Source organism: Bos javanicus, chromosome 12, assembly GCF_032452875.1.
Source record: "Bos javanicus breed banteng chromosome 12, ARS-OSU_banteng_1.0, whole genome shotgun sequence".
In the NCBI taxonomy this organism is placed as follows: Eukaryota; Metazoa; Chordata; class Mammalia; order Artiodactyla; family Bovidae; genus Bos; species Bos javanicus.
In genome coordinates, this window is record NC_083879.1 from 8,711,619 (window position 1) to 8,727,376 (window position 15,758).

General features: G+C 35.8%; 1 non-coding gene across 1 annotated transcript; it reads right to left on the reverse strand.

Annotated features, from left to right (window-relative positions):
* Window positions 1-303: 303 nt before the first annotated feature.
* LOC133258700 (small nucleolar RNA SNORA25) lies at window positions 304-429 on the reverse strand. The gene has a single exon (XR_009740152.1). It is a non-coding gene; the product is annotated as a small nucleolar RNA SNORA25 (small nucleolar RNA).
* Between the last annotated feature and the right edge of the window lie 15,329 nt (window positions 430-15,758).

Sequence of the window (15,758 nt, forward strand, 5' to 3'; positions counted from 1 at the left end):
GTTTGTTTTATCATTCTCTTAATAGTGTCTTTCATGAGCAGAAGTGTTTAATTTTGTTGAGGCTCAATTTATCAATTTGTACTTTTCAGGATCTTATTTTTGGTTTGTGTTTAAGAAATCTTCACATATTTTAAGTCAAAAGATTTTGTTTTCCTATGTCTTATTTTAGAAGATTAAAATTTATATTTTACATTTTGATCTGTGATATATTTTGGTCTGTGATACATTTGAGTCTTTTTTTTTAACTTGGAAGGCATTTACACTTATTTTTACATTCCCACATCATCAATCATAGAAATAATGGCTTGTATCTCCAACAGGAAACATAACACCATCAAGTGACTACAATATGCAATGGAGAACTCAATCTTTGGTCACAGTGTTAAGAGCTCTGGGATTTGGTTCCATCAGCCCTCTCTGAAATGACCTAGAGTCTTTTTTTTTTTTTTTAATATAGCATACAGTGTGGGTTAAAGTTTAATTTTCATATAAAAATATCCAACTGATCCCGAATCATTTGTAGAAAATTGCAGTCATATCCCACACATTGCCTTTGCAACTTTGCAAAAATCTGTTGTCCTTATATATGTAGGTCTATTTCTGTGGTTGTTTCAATGACCTATTTATTTGACACCAAAGCCACGTTGTCTTTATTACTGCCCCTTTAGAATAATTCATAAAACCAGGTAATTACCTAAATGTGCTATATTACAACATCAACTAAAAGTCAAAATATCATCAAAGTATTATCAGCTTAAAAATTCCAATTGTGTGGATGAGATTTCAGTTAAAGTCCTTCCTGTATCAAATTTCCTTTTTATTCTATATACTTGCCAATCTAAAAAACAAATCGGTTACTTTCAAAATACAGAGGTGAAGCAGGCTTAACATAGCAGTTGTAGACTTTCTGTTACAAAAAAAGAGCATGATTAGCATCTCTCAGACATTTTAAAATCCAGAAGAGAATTCCAGTATGTTTCAAGGTCTAGAAATAATCTCCTGTAGCTCTGTGTCTGCCTTCTGAACCCACATACACTCTATGTCTGTGATTCTGGTCTCTAAGGAGTTCATTTTTTTCTGAAAAGTAGTACATGGACTTTCCTGGTGGCTCAGTGGCAAAGAATGTCCTGCCAATGCAGGAGACAGGTTGGATCTCTGAGTCGGAAAGATCCGCTGCAGAAGGAAATGGCAACCCACTCCAGTATTCTTGCGTGTAAAATCTCATGGACAGAGGCGCCTGGAAGACTATAGCCCATGGGTTGCAAAAGAGTCAGACATGACTTAGCAATTAAACAACAAAGGATATGTTTACAAATGGATTGTTTTATCAACTTGTTTCCTGTAGAACTTGTGAAGTCTAAGTGATGACCATATTGGTTAATGAACTTCAACTGCGTCTGAGTTGAATCTGGCAAGCACTGACTGGAGAAAAACAGAACTGAAGGTGTTAGTTGCTCAGTCGTGTCCTCCTCTTTGTGACCCCACCAACTGTAGCCCATCAGTTTCCTCCATCCATGAGCCAATTCTCAAAAGTCAGCACTTTGGGAAACTCATTGTTAAATTATTCATAGTTTGGTTATATCTGGAATTTTTTTTACCACAGAAAATGGCAAGTAAAGCAAGTCAAAATTTTTGTTGTCTTTTAAGAGATCTGGTTTACCAGTGTACCAGCAGATATATTAAAATATGCCTAAGCAGTTTATCTAACTGCAGCCACAGCAAACCTAATTAGATCACATCAGTGAGATAAAAATCAATATTATAGGACATTTCACAAACTGGTGGCCAATTTATGTGGCCATTATATGAAGACAAATTCATGAAGCAGGCAGTGGTCTTTGAGGTCACTTTCTTTTGATTGTTGACCCAGAAATACAGAATTGTGTGCTGGTATTCTGGTAACAGGTGGTGCTAGTATTAAAAAATGTACCCGCCAATGCATGACACTCTAGAGATGCAAGTTAGTTCCCTGGGTTGGGAAGATGCCCTGGAGTAGGAAATGGCAACCAGATCCAGTATTGTTATCTGGAAAATTTTGTGGACAAAGGATCCTGAAGGTCTACAGTCTATGGGGTTGCAAAGAATCAGACATGACTGAGTACACACACATACACATACACATTTTGGTAGCAAGTCCAAGATTATTTATAACATACCATCTGTCAGGTAATTTAATATGTAAAATACAATATGTGTTTATTCCTTGGATTTTGTATTGTTATTTCATGTTTCTTTGGATAATGGAAACATGCTTTTTAAACTCCATTGCTCCCATATAAATTAATTAAAATATGCTGTATCATGTCAGAATTGCTCGTTAATTGAATCAATCACTTCTTCAGTTGCTAACAGATTAATAAAGTGTCTTAGGAGCATGAAAGAAAATTTTAGGCATAAATGATAAAAGAACTTCTACAAAGAATCAATATCATTGATGAGAAAACAATGAATAAGTATAAAATAATTCAAGGAACATATAAAACATAAAGTATAATATCTAGAAAGTGAAAGAAATAAAGATCCTGACACAAATCTAAGAGTTCAGAAGGTGTAGTGTTAAATGCAACTAACCATCACTGTTGAAAAAGACTGATCATTTTGAACTGGAAGTTGTTTGGCTACTATAATTTAGTGACTGCCCTCAAAATTTTTATAAATTTCCAAAATAATACCAATTTTTGAATAGTATGTTATGCATGTGAAACATATTAACTAGAATTCCACATACAAGTCTTTTTGAGAGATATTATCCTTTTTTCCAATAGGAAAAAGTGTTTCAGAAGTTCTTTTTAAATTTTATTTTACTAACTATAGGTCAGGAAGCAACAGTTAGAACTGGATATGGAACAACAGACTGGCTCCAAATAGGGAAAGGAGTACATTAAGGCTGTATATCGTCACCCTGCTTACTCAACTTATTTGCAGAGTACATCATAAGAAACACTGGGTTGGATGAAGCACAGGCAGGAATCAAGATTTCCAGGAGAAATATCGATAATCTCAGATAAACAGATGACACCACTCTTATGGCAGAAAGTGAAAAACTAAAGAGCCTCTTGATGAAAGTGAAAGAGGAGAGTGAAAAAGTTGGCTTAAAATTCAACATCCAGAAAACTAAGATCATGGCATCTGGTCCCATCACTTCATGGGAAATACATGGGGAAACTGTGGAAACAGTGACAGACTTTATTTTGGGGGGCTCCAAAATCACTGCAGATGGTGACTGCAATCATAAAATTAAAAGATGCTTACTCCTTGGAAGAAAAGTTATGACCAACCTAGATGGTATATTTTTTTAATTATTTTATTTTATTTTTTAACTTTACAATATTGTATCGGTTTTGCCATATACTGACATGAATCTGCCACAGGTATACACATGTTCCCCATCCTGAACCGTCCTCACTCCTCCCTCCCCTTACCATCCCTTTGGGTCGTCCCAGTGCACCAGACCCAAGCATCCAGTATCGTGCATGGAACCTGGACTGGCAACTCGTTTCATATATGATATTATATTAAAAAGCAAAGACTTTACTTTGCCAACCAAAGTCCGCCTTGTCAAAGCCATGGTTTTTCTAGTAGTCATGTATGGATGTGAGAGTTGGACTATGAAGAAAGCTGAACTGATACTTTTGAACTGTGGGGTTGGAAAAGACTCTCAAGAGTCCCTTGGACTGCAAGGAGATCCAACCAGTCCATCCTAAGGGAAATCAGTTCCAAATATTCATTGGAAGGACTGATGTTGAAGCTGAAACGCCAATACTTTGGCCACCTGATGAGAAGAACTGACTCATTTGAAAAGACCCTGATGCTGGGAAAGATTGAAGGCAGGAGGAAAAGGGGACGGCAGAGGATGAGATGGCTGGATGTCATCACTGACAATGAACATGAGTTTGAGTAAACTCCAGGAGCGGTGATAGACAGGGAGGCCTGGCATGCTGCAGTCCACTGGGTCACAAAGAGTCGAACACGACTGAGCGACTGAACTGAACCGAACTGAATAGCTGATTTACAATGTTGTGCAGAAGTCCTTTTATAGTTAAGATATTCATTTTCTATTTCTCCAGCTGTTATTTTCCCATTCTGCGAATATTTTTCTATTACATGGGTGTTGCAGATTTTCTTAGCATTCAGCACTTTTTCCTTTGCTTATTTTCACAATAAACAAGAAGCTGGAAATGCCACTCATTTATCTAGGTTTACTTATAATTAGGAATTGTTGTGTGACAAAATTCTCACCAGTATCTCCATGGAAGTATATGTTAGGCTTGAGAAGATATTTGCTTCCTTATAAATGATAGAGTGCTGATTTTTCCTTTTCCTTCTGCCCTGAAAATGAGTATGATTCTAGATCTTTAGAAGTCATATGTTGACCAGTTGCAAAAGAACAAAAGGCCAAAGATTTAAGAATAGTAGAGGAGAAAATTAGGAATAATAGAAATTACTTAGGTCCTTGATGGTGATATTGATCAGCTGAAGAATCATGAGATTACTTATCAAGAATCCTTAAGTCCCTCTATGGCTTAAGGCTCTATTGTCAAATTTCTCTGTTCCTCCAACTATTTTTCCTTTAATGAAGTACAGTTGATTTACAATGTTTCGGGTGTACAGAAAAGTGATTCAGATATATAGATATAGATATAGGTGGGCTCCCATGTGACACTAATGGTAAAGAATGCACCTGCCAACACATGGCACATAAGAGATGTGGATTCAATTCCTGGATCAGGAAGATCCCGTGGAGGAGGGCATGGCAACCCACTCCAATATTCTTGCCTAGAGAATCTCATGGACAAAGAAGGTTGGTGGGATATGGTCCATAGGATTGCAGAGAGTTGGAGATGACTGAAGCAACTTAGCATGTACAGATATATATATTTTTTAAATTCTTTTCCTTTATAGATTATTACAATATATTGAATATAGTTCCCTCTGCTACATATTAGGTGTTGTTGTTTCTCTATTTTATATATAGTAGTGTGTATGTGTTAATGCCAAATTCCTAATTTATCCTCCATCCCTCTTCCTCTTTGGTAACCAGAAGTTGGTTTTCTATGCCTGTGAGTCTATTGTGTAAATAAGTTCATTTGTATCTGTTCTTTTTTTGTTTATTTATTTTTTTAGATTCCACATAGACGTGATATCATATGATATCTCTCTTTCTCTGTCTGACTTTCTTTACTTAACATGGGAATTTTTGTTTCTCCATGTTTCTGCAAATGACATTCTTTCATTCTTTTATATGGCTGAGTAATATTCTATTGTGTATATATACCACATCTTCTCTATTGATTCATCCATTTGTGGACATTGAGGTTACTTCCATGTCTTGGCTATTGTAAACAGTGCTGCTATGAACATTGTAATGCATGTATCTCCTCAAATTAGAGTTTTTATCTTTCCTAGATATTTGCCTAAGAATGGAATTGCTGGATTGTATTGTAATTCCATTTTTAGTTTTTTAGGGAAACTTCAAACTGTTCCCTGGAGAGTACTAATTTACATTCGTATCAACAGTCTAGTAAGGTATTCTTTTCTACACACCCTTTTTAGCATTTATCATTTGTAGATATTTTTAAGATGACCACTCTGACTGGTGTGAGGTGACATTTCATTGTAGTTTTGATTTGGATTGTTCCAATATTTAGTGATGTTGAGCATTTTTCATGTGCTTTCCGGCTATTTGAATGTCTCCTTTGGAGAGATATTTCTTTAGGTTTTCTGTCCATTTTTGCTCTGGAAAAGAAAATGGCAACCCACACCAGTATTCTTGCCTGAAGTATTCCATGGACACTGGAGCCTGGCAGGTCTCAGTCCAAGAGTTAGACATGACTGAGCTGGCACCCCACTCCAGGACTCTTCCCTGGAAAATCCCATGGGTGGAGGAGCCTGATAGGCTGCAGTCCATGGGGTTGCTAAGAGCTGGACACAACTGAGCGACTTCACTTTCATGCATTAGAGAAGGAAATGGCAACCCACTCCAGTATTCTTGCCTGGAGAATCCCAGGGATGGGGGAGCCTAGTGGGCTGCTGTCTATGGGGTCACATAGAGTTGGACACGACTGAAGTGACTTAGCAGCAGCAGCAGAGCTATAACATTTCTAAGAAAACAATAATTATAAATGTTTATTGTTTGAAAAATAAAGGATGCTAAATACAAGTCTAAGAAAACAGCATTATTATCCCATTTTCTCCTTTCCTCAACCCTCTACATTCTTCACCTTCCTTCAAGGCCAAACTTTGGAAAAGAATAGTTTAATGCACTCTCTACTTTCCTACCTTCACTCCTCTACTCGTTTCAGTCTGACTTCTGTCTCTATACTCTCTCAAAATTTGTTATTAGTATCATTCTATGTATTTTATTATATTTATTACTTTTGTACATAAGCATAATCTGATATATATGTGTGTGCATATATATATTTATGTATATGTACATATCCTGGAGAAGGAAATGGCAACCTACTCCAGTATTCTTTCTTGGGAAATTCCATGGACAGAGAAGCTTGAAGGGCTACAGTCCATGGGATAGCAAGAGTTGGACACGACTCAGCAACTGAACGGAGAAGGCAATGGCACCCCACTCCAATACTCTTGCCTGGAAAATCCCATAGATGGAGGAGCCTGGTAGGCTGCAGTCCATGCAGTTGCTAGGAGTTGGACATGACTGAGCGACTTCATTTTCACTTTTCACTTTCATTTATTGGAGAAGGAAATGGCAACCCACTCCAGTGTTCTTGCCTGGAGAATCCCAGGGACAGGGGAACCTGGTGGGCTGACGTCTATGGGGTCGCACAGAGTTGGACACGACTGAAGCAACTTAGCAGCAGCAGCAACTGAGCATGAACATGAGCATACACACACACACACACACACACACACACATATATATACATATATATAATTCAACTACAAGCTTTACTTTTGAATTTTTAACCAATGTATTTTCAGTGCTACTGAAAGCATGGGAGAAAAATATCCACTTATGTAGTAGTAAATAATCATTGAATAACTACAATAAATGTGTGTGTGTGTGTGTGTTAGTCGCTCATTTGTGTTTGACTGTTTGAGCCCATCAGGCTCCTCTGTCCATGGGATTTCTCAGGCAAGAATATTGGAGTGGGTTGCCATTTCCTTCTCCAGGAGATATTCCTGACCTAGGGATTGAACCCGGGTCTTCTGCATTACAGGAAGATTCTTTACCATCTGAGCTATCAGGCACAGTCAGAGGCATTGGTTATATGATAGAGAACATGATAAATTACATACTTTCACTATTTTTATGCTCTGATTTTATGAACTTACCTCCAGTGAACATTAACATAAGGCCTTTGTGTTAATTATATTTCAATAAAGCTGGGGAAAAAATAAGGTTTCTGTGAAAAGGTGAAATTTAAATTGAGTTCTAAATTATAAAACGTTGTCAACCAAACAAACTTCTGGGGGAAAACTATTCAAGACAGACAATAAAAAATACAAAGACTCTAATTTATTTTTTCAAGATATAAACAGAAGTTCATATGGCAGTGAATCATAACATAGTAGAAAGCAGTTTATAGATAATATTGTGAAATTAAACAGAGAACAACTTTCACAGAGGTTACTGAAGAGTTATAAGCAAGTATTTGCAGGGATTGGAAGGAAAGAAGAATGAGGAAGGAAGGAAGAGAGGGAGAAGATGAGGAATTTACTGGCGGTGCTCTGATGATATTACCTGCTGATTGAGAATATGGCTAAAAGAGAGTGAAGGGTCTCCTGCTGTGGCCTTGCATAGAGTGATTTCAAGGCATTGTGCAAGTTCATTGAACCTGCTTCTTCGTGTTAACTGACATCTGACCAACTGGAAATTTCTAAAGCTTGGCAGTCACTTCCAATATCCTCATATGATCCTGGAGCTTCATTTGAGTAACTTAATGTTTCAGCTAAATGAATTCTCCATGAATATTCTTTTGACATGGCGATTATCTCCTCATTTCTCATTGTGAAGAGGTCAATGTCAGACAGGTCTAAAAGGAGGGATGCTGAGGCTCTGCGTGTGAAAGAAGCCATGCGGGAGGCCCCATCATGTCCAGAAGCAAAGCCTGCAGGAATGCATGCAGGCCATGAACATGAGACTAGGTGGACTCACAGAGTCCATCTCTTTGCCAGGAGCCCCACAACCTCCTCCACATCACGTCATTTCAGCCTAAATAAACAAATACATCCTGTAATAGAGATTTTTGATGAACTGCGCTCTCCTATTCCCCAACATGCTGGTTACTACTTACTCTCTTGTTCAAGTTATTATCTCATTAAACACTAGTAATTTGAGACCCAATTTTCATTCTAGCTACTCACATATGAGTCATTAATTTGCAAAGAGGCAATTTGTTTGCTAATTCTTCAAAATACACATGTAGGCATATATACGTTTTGCATTCTGGACTATATATGTTTCATTTTAAATACTCTGCTGGTGAAAATTAAGGATTTTTAAAGTAGATTTATGTATATATATATATATATATATGAATTTGGATAAGCTTTTGTATAAATATTGACTATTTAACAAAGATACTGTATATTCTATAATTTCTCTTTTCTAATATTTTTTATTCTCATCTTTATGGTTTTTCATTTTCTTTTGGAATATGTGTACATACTTTAGTGCATTTGTACTCATAATGTAATTATTTTATTATAATAATAGCTTGCATTTATTTGGTATCAACTCTGTATCAAGCAATGGTTCAGCACAGGTTACAAGGCTAATCTCACTTAATCCTCAAAACAGCTCTATGAGCTTGTTGTTATCAAACCAACCATTAAATATGTGAGGAAACTATGATAAAAAGACATTGGATAATTTTCTCAAAACTTAGAGGTAATAAATATTAAGACTAGAATCTTCTTAGACTGGCCTGTGACCCCAAGCTCTCTGATCCCAGGTTCACCCATCGATTTGGGAGAATTTGGCATTTGTGCTAAAGAATCTTATTTCCAACTCTGTTTTTAAAAATATTGACATTAGTTAAATGGTAAAGAAAAATTTCATTTGGAACCATGTTGATAGATGTGAAAAATATGATCATACTCAACTCCAAACACAACAATAACAAGTGATGATCTATAGCCAAGGAATAGGTTGGTGGTTGGGGAGGAGGTGAGGGTTGGATGGAAAATTTTTAAGAGAATACATCAGAGATAGTGAGGATTCATGCTAAATTGATCTAGCAGGATTCAGCTTTGGGTGGACAGATGTGATCAGATAGCATGAAGGGGATGAAGAATTTGATCAGATATTAAAATTGATCAGATATCAAGGGTATAATATTTCTTTCTAAACAGACCTAGCAGGACTATTGCTATAACTGGGCTATGCAGGCCTGGTAAGGATAGGGACCGAGGTCAAGGCTTCCTAAAGAGAATGGCTTAGCGGAAACTGACTAAGATTTGGTCAAATAGAGTGTCTTGTCAATTTACCACAAAAAAAAAAAAAAAAAAACTTTTAAAAATGGAGAAGACCTGAGAAATGGCCTGAGTCAATCTGTGCTCTTTATGGAGGAAAGCGCTAAATATTTATGTACATTTGCTTATTCAATATCACCTGAATGATGGTAAACAAGACCATGACATAGCCCTATGCCCCTGCCTTTCTTAACATTATTATTTCTTCTTGTTGCTTATTTCAATAAAAGCCTTCTTATTATTAATAAGATGTTATTTTAATAAGGGCTCCCCTGGTGGCTCAGATGGCAAAGAATCCACCTGCAATGTGGGGGACCTGGGTTTGATACCTGGGTTAGGAAGATCTCCTGGAAGAGGGCATGGCAACCCACTCCAGGATTCTTACCTGGACAGTCCCCATGGACAGAGGACCCTGGCAGGGTACAGTCCATGGGATTGTAAAGAGTCAGACATGACTGAGAGACTAAGCATAGCACATTGATTATTTTACATATTATTCTAATATATTAGACATTGGATACTCTTTAAATGTAGAGTGACACAAACTATTATAGGTAATATTGGCTTTAGAATTAGCTATGAAAATTAACATTAATTGCTTTAGATTGCTCTTCTCTCATCCATTTCAGTTCAGTTCAGTTGCTCAGTCCTGTCTGATTCTGTGACCCCCACAGGTTGCAGCATGCCAGGCTTCCCTGTCCATCACCAACTCCCAGAGCTTGTTCAAACTCATGTTCACCAAGTTGATGATATCATCCAACCATTTTATCCTCTGTTGTCCCGTTCTCCTCCTGCCTTCAATCTTTCCAGCATCAGGGTCTTTTCAAATGAGTCAGTTCTTCACATCAGGTGGCCAAAGTATTGGTGTTTCAGCTTTAGCATCAATCCTCACAATGAATATTCAGGACTGATTTCCTTTAGAATTGACTAGTTTGATCTCCTTACAGTCCAAGGGACTTTCAAGAGTCTTCTCTAACACCACAGTTCAAAAGCATCAATTCTTCGGCACTCAGCTTTCCTTATAGTCCAACTCTCACATCCATACATGACTACTGGAAAAACCATAGCTTTGACTAAACAGGCTTTTGTCAGCAAAGTAACGTCTCTGCTTTTTAATATGCTCTCTAGGTTGGTCATAGCTTTCTTCCAAGAAGCAAGTGTCTTTTAATTTCAAGGCTTTAATCACCATTTGCAGTGACTTTGGAGCCCAAGATCCATTTATCATTGGTTAAGAAATATTTGGAGGTTTGCTAACAAATAGGATGTTTATTGTTTTAATTGGTGTTGACTGGATAGTTATGCAGGATCTTTAAATGTCGAATGGGAGCGTATGGAAATAGATTGGAATTTCAGGCTCTGTGCTAAAGGTCTTCTGTGGAGCTGTAAATGAAAAACAGTGTGTGTGAACATGGTTTTAGCACCTGTTTTATTGCCTGCACTTGATGTAATTAGTGTATTTAAAGACAGTCCTATTGGTTACACCATATGGTTTGTAATCATTAGTATAATAATAGATGTACCATTTAAAACGGAGCTCAACAACAGACTGCTATTGTTCCATTATGTTAGAATAATAGGAGGTTTTCAGAGAGTTGACTGAATCCCAGTTTTGAATCTCTAACACATTTAGGTTCCCTAGCATAAGAAATTTTAGGTGATAAAAAAGCTAATTTGCTAGTGTTATTTGATTTAGATATTAGTAAATATTTTTATGCTTCCTTTGACTTGTCTGACCCTAAAATAATGATATTTTAAATAAACTATTGTTAATAATGACAATGAATCTCATTAACATTTTCAAATGTGAAGGTGTGCTGTGTTGTGGTTTACTAAAACTGGATTTTCATTGTGAACATTTAATTAGCTTTTTATTCAAACTAATTTCAGTTGTTATTAAAATAAGAAACATTTTTTCTGATATAAAAAGTTTAGCAGGAAATAAAAGTGACACAGGTTCTTATAAACTGTAGAAAAATACCTTTAAAAACCTCGAAAACATCCTTTATGTTTACAGTCGACTCCTAAGTGAAAACACCTAGAAGTTAATCGGTGATTCTATCTTCTCACTTAGTACAAGTTACAAGAGGTGATAAGCAAAACAAGAATCCCATTGGAGATAAGACTACAAGCAAAATTAGACAGTGTTTTCCAGTGCTGTTAACCAAAACTTACATATGCCTGTAACACATTTTAGACATATGCATGTAAAAACCTATATTTATGACTGTATATGATATACATATCTTTAAGTATAAATTTAAATTTGAATGCCTACTATCTCCATACAAAAAAAAAAAAAAAAACCTAATCCATGTGTTGAATTTCAAATTTCAATGAAGTTAAAAATATATATATCCTCAAAAATGGAAGCTTAAATATTTTGTTTTTCTCCAACATATAAAATAGTGTTTTATTTTTATAATTTCTAAATCAAATATACCAACTTAAGAGTTCTCTGACTTTTTTGCATGAGAAACTGAAATAGTAAACAAAACAAAATACAATATTTTATTGTCTCATGGGGCAAGAAAGGTTTTTCTAATTCAAAAATACCCCATCAAAAGAGCTCTATGACCTTAGTGCAGCTACTTCTTGCCTGCCACTCCCCACCACCTGTGCTGCTTTTTGTTTTCTTCATCGTTTCATGTTTGTGGAGGCCATTGTTGTCACGTACTTGCCAATCAGGCCAGCTTGATTTATTACCCATGATGCCGCGGTCCGTTGCTCTTAGGCGTTGCCTGCGCCCCTGCATTTGCTGTTGGTGCTGGGATGCTTGCCTTTCTGTGTACCCTTGTCATTTGTCCTTAGTGACACTGAGCTTTATCACTGAGGATATATGTATATATGTTTATACCATTAACTCATTTATGGAGACATACAGTGCAAGGCTTAGTCTGTAAGATGTTGTTATTAACCTACCCTTGTTCCTTTACATATTCATTATGATTGCAATTTTAACATCGATATATTTTATTTAGTTGAAATGTCCACATCTGCTTAAATCGTTCCTCAATTAGTGGGGCGTTACACTGCTTCTCAGACAGAATGTCCTCCTGGTTCTTAGAAGAAGCTACTTTATTAAGCCAACAAGTACTCTTGAGTATGACCTTGGCGTTTGTTTTAGACAATGCTTTAACCACTGATGGGGTTAGTCACACATGCCACTCAATAATTTATCTGCTTAGGCTGACACTTCTAGTTACTCCAGTTGTTCCCTTTCCACTAGTTTCTCATTTCTTACTCGAACAAGATAAGGTGACACTGAGCTTTACCACTATTGGCTTATTTATGGAGGCATATAGCAGAAGGCTTCTTCAGTTTCACAAATCATACGTATTTACATCAGTGGAAGTACACAGAAAATTCCTGGCAACCATAGATGCTTTAAAATGCAGTGCTCCTATATAGATATGCATAGTGAATTGCTGTGGAAATTAAGGGACACAGTTGAAACAAAATTAAAGAAGGGAATTGTGGGTAATGAAACTGAATTAGGAGCTCTCATAAGGCATAAAGGAAACTATGGATGTGCTTTATATAATAGATGGCTCTTATTTTAGCTCACTCTCCAGAAGTTGTGTGAAGCTTATGGAATATTAACATCTTATGAACCAAACCCATTTGTTGAAAAGATTATTTTTCTCAATAGAATTGTCTTGTACTTTTCTCAAAAATCATTTGATTCTGTAGGTACTTGCATATATCCAGATTCTTCTGCTGTACTGTTCCTTTGTCCTACATATCTGTTGACCTATTTGTTTATACTTATAAAAATTTCATACTGTATTGATTATTATAGCTGCATAGTAATTTTTTTTAATCAGGAAGTATGAGTCTTCTAATTTTGTTGTTCTTGCTCAAGATTATGTTGGCTATTTTATTACCTTTGTTATACTTTATAACTCTTAGAATATGCATGTCAAAATTTTATGCTTTGCAAAATTTGTCAGCATATAGTTGAGCCTTGCCTGTTTATCCAATATACTATTACATTGTAATTGGAATATTTAGTTCATTGGTTTATAATTCTTCATTAAGGTCTCTTGTCATCTGTATTTCTGTGGTATCAGTTTTAATATGTCCTTTTTTCATTTCTAACTTGAGTGTTCTCTTTTTCTTAGCTCAGTTAAAGACTTGTCAGTGTTGTTTATTCTTTCAAAAATCAACTCATTTTTACTGACCTTTCTACTGTGTTTTTAGTCTCTATTCCATTTATTATTGGTTATCATTTGTCAATCCTACACTTAATCTTTTCCCCAAATACTTCTGTTAACCTGAACTTATTAAAAGTCCTGAAATATTTTATTTTTTAAGCCCTTGGTCTTTCCTTTACCATATCTTCATACTGATCACCTTTTCTTTGTCTCATTAATAAAATAAACAAAGCATTTACACCTTCCTATAATCTAGCTTTCATAAAGCTAAACAAAAACTTATGTCCATGTCTTATTGGTGGTACGTAATTACATATATATGTACTTATCTTCAAAGCAGACTGGAAAACATAAACAAAATTCCAGTCCTGCCCCAAACACAATTAATTTTCTTTTAATAAAAAGGAAACTCAGTAATGTAGAAATAAGAAACTAGCATTGTTTTAATAATTTACTCTCTTGGCTACGTAAATACTGATAAATATGTAGCTATCTATATAAACAGACAATTGTCTTCCTTAAGAAAAAACAAAAACAAAAAACAACAACAAAAAAACATTACTGTATACAGGTTAAATTCTATCATCTCTGAGCCTACTAAGGATCTATCCATTGGTCTTTATGTGGCTATATGTGGTACAAAAACCTATAAAATAAATGCTAACCTGCACTTGACATAATGGAAAATAAAGATAATAGCCATAGTTAAATACTCACATAGAAAGGGAAAAAAAGAAAACAAAGCTGTCCCTACAAATTAAGTTCCTGGGCAGGGATAGTAGAGATTCTATGTACCAGAGTGTATTATAGGTGGAAATAATGTATTATCTCATTCTGTAGCTTCTTCTCCTATTACAGGGAAGGACTTGCTTGGTCTTTATTCTTTGGCCCGTAGCTGAGTTGGACATTGGAGAGGATATATTGCATGGGGGCTTCACAGTTATAGCAAGAAACTTATTAAACAGAATTAGAAAATCTTGTGCTCTGTTAAATATCTAATAGGCTTGGTCCATTTTTTTTCAGGCTGGGGTTTCTTTTCATTATAATGGCTTCAAAAACCCAACACGTTTTTAGTCTGTTTGCTGTTTTTCAACTCCATAGATGTATTTGACAGTCAAACATTTTATAAGGTGTGATTTCAAGTTTTAGTATCATTATTAATATTACTAGTGGATGCAAACACAAGGTTTCTGGTGTGAAGTAGATTATTATTTACACATTGTGAATAATTGACAAATAATAACTATGTGGTTTCTCTTTGCCCAGATTCTTACTCCAAGGCAATAAAAGTAAGTTGTTACTCTCCATATATAAGTTCTGTACCATAGAAAAGAAAACCCAATAAAATTAATCTAAGTGTGGAGAAAGTCAGTTTTCCCCTCTCCCTATCTGCAAGAGTCTCCTTGGAAACATAACAGAAATAATCCTGAGTTGTTATTGCGATTCTTTGGATTGTAAGTAAACGTCTCCAGAAGAAAGAATAGACCAGTACATCCAGCTTTTTAATCCATAGTATCTCATAGTCCCAAGTCTTATCCTCCCTTGAAATTTTCCTCTAAAATTAAATAAATCTCCCTGGAATCCCCATTAGATGCAGTTTTGTTATTTAATTGGTAAATCATGTCCCACTGTTTTTCAACCCCATGGACTGGAACCTGCCAGCTTCCTCTGTCCATAGGACTTGACAGGCAGGAATACTGGAGTAGGTTTCCATTTCTTTCTCCAGGGGATCTTTTCAACTCACGGAAAGAACCACATGTCTCTAGAGTCTTCTGCATTAATAGGTAGATTCTTTACAGCCAAGTCACCAGCAAAGCCCTTCCTCATTAGCTAATCAGGTATAAATTAACTTCTAGGGAGCATAGGCCTTAAGTTTCAGTAAAATTTTCTCCTAAAGTCCTAATCCTACAGAAGCGTAAAGTTTATTTTCTCTATAATCTAACAGGTTTCAAGCTTGAACGTCATCATTTAGTTACTTGCCTGTATATTCAGCTTTTAAATCTAGCCTTCAAAAAAAAAAGTTTAGCTATCTTTAAATATTTAAAACAATAAGCGTCAATGAAAAATGCATCTACCACTTTCTTTCTCAAACAACTTACGACCTTTATGTTATTGTCACTAATATTTTCCTAAAGTTGTGATTTCAGTACCACCAGT